Source organism: Neofelis nebulosa, chromosome 18, assembly GCF_028018385.1.
Source record: "Neofelis nebulosa isolate mNeoNeb1 chromosome 18, mNeoNeb1.pri, whole genome shotgun sequence".
NCBI lineage: Eukaryota > Metazoa > Chordata > Mammalia > Carnivora > Felidae > Neofelis > Neofelis nebulosa.
Genome location: NC_080799.1, coordinates 550,689 through 558,614, shown reverse-complemented (window position 1 = coordinate 558,614; position 7,926 = coordinate 550,689). Strand labels below are relative to the sequence as shown.

At 55.7% G+C, this 7,926-nt stretch overlaps 1 long non-coding RNA gene across 1 annotated transcript; it reads right to left on the bottom strand.

Annotated features, from left to right (window-relative positions):
* Nucleotides 1-1,068: 1,068 nt before the first annotated feature.
* On the bottom strand, nt 1,069-7,475 carry LOC131501232 (uncharacterized). The gene is made up of 2 exons (XR_009256697.1): nt 6,564-7,475; nt 1,069-5,497 (listed from the first exon to the last, which is right to left on the bottom strand). It is a non-coding gene; the product is annotated as an uncharacterized LOC131501232 (long non-coding RNA).
* Nucleotides 7,476-7,926: the final 451 nt, after the last annotated feature.

Genomic DNA, 7,926 nt, shown 5'->3' with positions numbered 1-7,926 from the left:
AGGTCATGATCTCACGGTCTGTGAGTTCGAGCCCCGAGTCGGGCTCTGTGCTGACAGCTCAGAGCCTGGAGCCTGCTTCGGATCCTGTGTCTCCCTCTCTCTGACCCTCCCCCGTTCATGCTCTGTCTCTCTCTGTCTCAAAAATAAATATACGTTAGGGGCGCCTGGGTGGCGCAGTCGGTTAAGCGTCCGACTTCGGCCAGGTCACGATCTCGCGGTCCGTGAGGTCGAGCCCCGCGTCGGGCTCTGGGCTGATGGCTTGGAGCCTGGAGCCTGTTTCCGATTCTGTGTCTCCCTCTCTCTCTGCCCCTCCCCCGTTCATGCTCTGTCTCTCTCTGTCCCAAAAATAAATAAAAAATGTTGAAAAAAAAAAAAATAAATAAATAAATATACGTTAAAAAAAAAAAAAAAAAAAAAAACGGTGAAGGGGGTAGACTGCATGTGAACCATCACGAACCATCTGGAAAGCAGCCTTCCCCAGATTCTGCCTGTGGATGAAATTCCCCCACAGATTGTAACACCACCTGCTTGGGGACTTGAACCGGTCCAGAGGAGAGAGGGCGGCCTGCATACCGCGACCCGGGAGCCAGACGGGAGAGAAGCGAGGCTTGCCTCTGATGGGGCGCAAGGGCGTCGCTCAGGCCACAGTGGGGCCACACCCGCTGCAGGTGGCAGCCGCTTTTCAGCTTTTATTATTTTTCCATTTCGCAGGCAAGCTGTGTTGTAGTGAAAACGGGAGGAAAAACCCATCATGGGAGGACAACCTAATACCACCTTAAGACATCCCTGCAGCAACCCACGGCCAAAGTCAAAGACGAGCTGCTCACGCCCACCACGTGCTCATGCTCAAGCTTTTGTACTTTCCCCCCAACCTTCCACACCCTTTGAGGAAAACGGGCGCTCTTTGCACCCCCCGGCTGGCCTTCCTGGGGTGTAGGACGCTCAGAGCCAGAACCCCCGTGGTTCCGGGTGAACCACGATGGTTGAAAGTCCTATCGGTCGTCACGGAGATGTGCTGTGTGTGTAAACACACGTCAGATTTGAAAAGACTCAGTATGAAGAAAAGAATGTAAAATAACTCATTCTACTTTAGGTTGACTAGTGAGATAATTTTTTTATATACTGGGTCTGGGTGAAATAAAGTATGTTATCCAAATGAATTTCCTCCATTTCTTTTTTTCCCCTATCGCAGCCATTAGAAAAATTTAGAGGCATACGTGTTACATGATGCTTCTGCTGGACACGATGTATCTGACTCTGGGTTCTGGGAGGCGGTGGGGGGGGCGGACTGACCCACATGAGGCGGATGGATTCTGTACAACAAATGGACCCTGGGCCTATTTGTTTGCATGGACACACACCCTTGGAAAAATTATGCCAGGAAATACTTTGTAATGTTTATTTTTGAGAGAGCGCAGGCAGGGGAGGGGCAGAGAGAGGGAGACACAGAATCGGAAGTGGGCTCCAGGTTCCGAGCTGTCAGCACAGAGCCCGACGCAGGGGTTGAACCCACGAACCGTGAGATCATGACCTGAGCCCAAGTCGGACGCCCAAACCGACTGAGCCACCCAGGCCCCGTTTGTTTTTTTTATCTTAACATAATAGTAGGATAAGAGCCAGCCTGGATGGAGCCTGCCCGCTGTGGGCCCGGCCCTCTGCTGGGCTCTGCGCGTGCAGCCTCACGGGGTCCTTGGAGCGGCTCTCATGGCCAGGGAGGACACTGAGGCCGAGGGTTCGCTGCTAGTAAGCGGCAGATGTAACACTTGAAAATCCAGACTCAAGTGACCCCGCAGCCCGCGCCTTTAGCCACCATACAACTTCTGTCCTCATAACCGAAGTTTCTAGAAAGTATGTGAAAGTGTGTTAAACTTAAAAAAAATGTATAGGCAACTTTAACCCCACCACCCAGAAGTAACTACTGTAAATGTTTTAAGGCCTATCCTGTCACTTGTCTATGTACACGTAGATTTTTATATAAGTGGATGCCATGTACGCTGTTCCATAATTGGCCTTCTTTACTGAGCCATGCGTGTGGACATCCGGCCAGTCTGCGAATGGAAATCCAGGCCTCAGTGCGAGATAGAGAGGAGCGGGGCAATGTCCTCCGCTGTCACCTCTGGCCTCACGGAGGTGACTCACAGACTAGTGCAGTGGGAGGGGGCAGGCAGAGGTGTGGGAGGAGGAGGCTCCCCCCCCAGAAGAGGTATGGGGGGTTGGGGCAGGGTGCAGGTGGGGCTGGCACCAAGGGACGGCCTGAAGCTGGAATGAGTCCTCCTTCCATAAGCCCGCCACACAGCAACGGGTCAGAACGCCAGCTAGCTCTTCTCCCAAAGCACTCGGGAGCGCTCGGGATCTGGTCTTCCCAAGTCATTCATTCCTCAGTCTGGCATCTGGTAAGGCCTCGAGCGGCTCCTTCCTTTCCGAACCTCACAGAAAAAGCCCGACATCTGGTGAACCCTCGGACATGAAGCCCCGTCATCCTTTCTATTTAGCAGGGAGGCCCGTCAAGGAAACTGAGTTACCTGGAATGATCAAGAAAGTTCTGACCACACCAAGAGATGGAAAAAATGCAGGGAAAATGGAACTCACACATTCCTGCTGGGAATACCAGACGGGCGACTGCTTCGGAGAACAGCTCAGCGGTTTATTATCTAGTTCGACGCGTGTTTTCCATGCAGCGTGGCTGTTCTACTCTTGGGTATTTGCTCAGGCGACATGAAAACCTGTCCACACAAACGCTTGTACACTTGTACGTTCGTAGGAGCAGCGTTCAAAAGTGAGCTGGAAAAACCCCAACACCCCTCACCCGACGAACAGTCTAAAAACTGTGTTATGTCCACACAACAGAGAGCTACTTAGCAGTCAAGATGCAGTGAGGTGCTGATAGATGCAAGGACGTGGGTCTCATTATGCTGACCACGACAGTCTAGAAAACACAACTCCAATCTGCGAATCTGACGGTGGGTGCCCAGAGCCTGGGTGTGGGGTGGGGTGTGACTGGGAAGGGGCCCAAGGTAACCGTATTTTGATGGTGGTGATACTCACACAGTGGCATAAAAACTCATCAGAACATACACTTAAAATGGGACCGTTTCATTGTATGTGAATCAAATATCAATAAAGTTCATTAAAAATAAAAGGGAATCCTAAAAAGTAAGTGGTAGAAATAAAATGGTTAATAGGAAGGTTAGAAGATAAAGTCAAATATCTATCTCAGGACATAGATCATCAAGTGATCCAGAAAGAAAAGGAGTTAGAAGAGGAAAGAGAACAGGTGAGGTGCCGGGACAGGGGGACACATTCAGCATGTGCAACATCATGCACACAGACGCTTGTCACCAGACGACAGAGAAGACTAAGAAAAGGGCCCCACTTGCACGGAGCAGAATAAATGAAGAAAAGATTCCGTCTAGACTTGCTCTTGTGGAATTTCAGAACATTAGGGATAAAGAAGGATGTTAAAAGCATCCAGAAATTGAACTCATGACTCTTACAAAGGAAGCGTCATCAAACTGTCAACAGCAAGACACTAACAGAGCTGTGCCTTCACAATTTGAGGCGAGACTTGGGATCCACAAGTCTACGTCCGCTAGGACGGCAAGTTAAAGGCCTTCTTAGCGCGCAAAGACTCCCCTTTCTGAGGACCTGCTTGTAACGTATGTCAGAGAACCAAGGACACCGAGAACAGGGGAAGCATGGGACCAGCTGAGCAGTGGGCCAGTCCGGAGGCTCGTGGGGTGATGTCCACAGTGACGGCCGGGCAGCAGGCCTGGACAGCAAAGAGGCTGGAGAGCTCTGGGACTGACCACTCCAGGGGAAAAGGCGGGCATCTGGGGCAAGATCTAGCATGAGAGGCCGTGTCAACTGACGATACGGTGAAGGCACGCTCTTTAGAAAATGAGAAAAAATAAAGGCAATCAGAAACTCAGTAAATAAAATGAAAAGCTGTAGCCATGAGCTGTGCAAATATGGCCCAAAGAAAACTATGGCAACATCTTGGGCTATTCATGGAACGTAATCATTTTCCTTAAGGCCATCGGGCATGAAGAGAGAAATGCTAGTTCAAAAGGTTGTTCAAGAAATAAAACTCATATAGCAGCCATAAAGGGAAAATATTGCTGATTGACTTCTAGACTTTGGCATCAGCCTACAAGCAACACAATCTCTTCTAATGATAAGCAGCAGCCTGGACAATGTCCAGGCAAAAGCAAAGGTGACGTGAGCCAGGAGGCGGTGGAGGCATGGGAGGCCGAGGGGAGGGTGGGATCCCTCTCTTCTGTGGTGGGAGAGGATGCAGAAACCATCCAAGCTGCTGGACCAGATACAGAGCTTTAAGTATGAAATAGGACATAATGCTACACAGGTAATTGAGAAAAACCCAAAAGGATACTCAAACCGTACTAAATGGAGGTGGGAGATGTGAAGGGGTGGGTGAGGATTCCTTCTCTAACCTCACCTGATGTGGCCCCCATGACACGCTGGCCATCTGTCCAAGCTCGCCTCCTGCCACCTTCCTCCTGCTCATCCATAAGCCCCCCAACCTGGGCTCCTCGTCGCTCTCCAATCTGCCGAGCTTGTCCCTGCCGGACACATCCGTACTCGCCAAGCCGGTAAAGGCAGGTTGGGCACCCGAGAGCCCATGAAGGGCAACCACCCGAGCTTCCCATCAGCTCGCCCCATTCCGGGACACGAGGGCAGCCCGGACGTGGACTCCCCTTGCTCCCCCAGCCCAGGAGAAGGATGAATTCACCCTGGCCCACCTGAATCTGGCAAACAAAACAAAGCAAAACAAAGCACAGACAATTCGCAAATGCTTTGCCCAGCTTTTCCCACCGTTAACGCCTTACAGCTCTATGGCATAAATATCAAAGCCAGGTAGCTAATTCTGGTGCAATACTGTCTCGGTCTGGTGGGGCCGCCGGAACAAAATAACACAGGCTGGGGAGCCAGAACGACAAGCGTGTACTTCCCACGGTCCTGGAGGCTGGAGTCCAAAGCCAAGGCTTCGGCAGGTTGGTGCCTGGCGAAAGCCCGCCTCTTGGTTCAGAGACAGCTGTCTTCTCTCGGCGTCCTCGCGTGGCAGAAGGGACACGCTGGTTCTCTAGGCTCTTCTATGAGGGCGCGGGTCACATTCTGGAGGGCTCCACTCTTAGGACCTCAGCACCTCCCACAGGTCCCGCCTCCAGACACCATCACACTGGGGATTAGGTTTCAAAGGCCAAGTTCGGGGGGGAAAACACGAATATTCAGTCCGTGGCGCACACTGTCAACTGCCTCTGGACTTGATTCAGATTTCATGTTTTCCACTAACGTACTCTTCCCGGTCTGGGCCAGTCCAGAGCCCCACGTCGCGTTTGGCTGTCATGCTCCTCACACAGCTCCGATCTGGGACAGCTCCTGAGGACTGCCTTATCTGCCGGGAGCGTGGCCCTTTGGGACAGCACTCTGTTCCGCTGAACAATGTCTTGCTGTATTTCTCTGACCTGTTCCCAGGATCCTGGCGAGAAAAACCACAGAAGTGATGTTGGGCCTTTCTCAACGCGTTACTACATCAGGGACCATGCCGTCGCTTCATCACCGCTTCTGCTCGCTGATCTTAGCACCGTCCGATCTCGCGGTGACCGCCACGGCAGAGGCGCCACGGTGGCGTCTGCCTCGAGTCGCTCCCCGGCTTCCCCCACCCCTACTACACCTCTTGTGATATTTCTACAGGAAAGGGCCGTCCCTTCTCCCTCGCCGACTTGGCTGCTGTTTCTTTATAGCGCTATGGACTCGTGGGTGTTCAGCTACGAAAACAGTTATCACCCAACAGCACTACCTCTGTGCTCATTATTGCTCCAGCCTGGGCCGCCGGGAGCTCCTCCGGGCTGGCTCCTGAGCCCTTGCACACCCCATATCGGTTGGTGAGCGCCTCCTTCCCTTCTAGCGACACAGGACGCATCGGGCTCATCCTGTGCTCTCCCGATGGTGCCGGCCCTGGAACCCGCCCGTTCGTTAAGAGGCTCATTCGGAAGCAGCAGCAGGGTGTGGTGAAGAGGGAAGGAAGGGCGCTCCCGGCCTCCTCCTCCCACCCCAGGCCCCCGAGGGGTGTGCTTCCCACCCCGGAGGCTGCGGCGGGCAGCAGGTGGACTCCCCGCAGCGGAGCGCGGAGGGGGTGTGGGGGAGGGGGCCCTGCGGCTCTTCTGAGGGCGGCGTCTGGGGCTGGCGACTGCAGTCGGAGGTGCGGGGCGAGGCCTCGACGGGCGGGGCACCCCGGAGGAGGAGGGGGGGCTAAGTGCCCGCGGCCCGGGCCGCACTTGGAGGTGCAGGGTGTGGCCTCGGCTCCCGGCCCGCCCCCCTCCCCCCCCCCCCCCCGCCAGCCCCAGGAAGAAGGGCTAATTGCCGCACTCGGGGCTGCAGTCGGTCGGCACCACCTCCCCTCGCCCTCTGGGCCCCTCCCCGAGTAGGGACGGCGTGGGTGGGTGGGTGGGTGGGGGGTGAGCCCGGTGAGGATGGGCTCGAAGCCCAGTGGCCCAGGAACCTCCTCTGGGTCAGACCGACGCTCGGGAGACGGACACTCTGACCTCGAACGGGTCGTTCTGACCGCGGTTGGCCGCTGTTTCGAGGGAAGAACGCTCGGCTCGAACCGGCGCCAGCAGCGCAGGCTGCGAACACCCGGGGGTCTGCAGGTGCATTTCTGGGAGGGGGAGGGGGACAACGCCACCCCTGCACCAGCCACCGCCGAGGCGGCGCTGGGACCCGGGACCTCCACCCTCCAGAGGAGGGGCGCGGCCACGTGACCCGGATGCGGCCAATCGGGGGCGACGGCGCAGAGGCGCCCGCGCCGTTGTCTTCCGGAGCGTCGCCTGCCGAGGGCGCTGGGCGGCGCTCGCCGGGTCGTCTGCTGGTGGTCACGTGCCCCAAGCGACAGCAGGGGCACCTGTCAGGCTACTCGGAGGCGACGGGGCCCTGGGGGCTGTGGGGGCGGGCGCCGGGCGTGCTGGGGGTGCTAGGGACGCGAGCGCTAGGGGAGCTGGGGGCCGGGGCGGGAGGGCGCCGGGGACCCTCCCAACAACCCCGGGCGCAGGGAACGCCGGCTGCGCCCAGCTGCACCCAGCCCTGCATGTTGGGCGTGGGCACCGGCTGCTAGGTGACGCTGGCGCCTCCACCATGTCTGGCGGTGGGCTCTTGGGCTCCGATCCGAGGCATCCCGGGCCACGCAGCTGGGGGAAGATAGGGTTTTGTCCTAGAGCGAGTCCTAGACAAGTTGGTAGTGCCTAATCGTGGTTTTGCCACTACGTGTTTTATCAGGGGTTTCAAGTCGTGTGTGAAATGTTCACAGTGGTTTCTCAAGAATAAATTTCACGTCGTGAATAAGGGGAAGATGTGCAGGTTAAAGCCCTTTGATGAGAGGGTTAGTGGCAAGGGCCGTCATCCCGCCAGGAGGCCCAGGGCCCCTTCTCAAGGACGAGTGAAGCCTCCCCAGGAGGACCGTTTCCAGCAGGTTGTTGACCTGCCCAGCCTCGGTCACCTGCTGGTGTGCAAGCGGCAGGACTGGTGGGTGTGCTCGCACTAGAACCAGGACGCCCCTGCGCGCGCACACAGCCCAGAACAGTTGATCTTGTTGCTTGTAGACCGAAACATTGCCAATGTTGCACACCAAAGCCAGTTCGCCTGCGTTCATGTAAAAGGCAGTGTTTCCCGGTTTTACATTTGCCGTGGTCGCTGCACCTCTTTGCGCTCAATCTTAGCCAAAACGGCCAACTCACATTCTGAAGGACAAAAATGTAAACTAACGAAGTCCTAGAGGATAAAGGCGCCCGGCAGTTAGGCCCGGGACAGAACACTTAGGCTTCTTCATAGGTTCTTCCGTCTATGGTTATCTTTCTCGTCCGCCAGCGACAGGCACTGCCGTGTCTCCAAGTTACACTGTCCCAAACCGGAAAA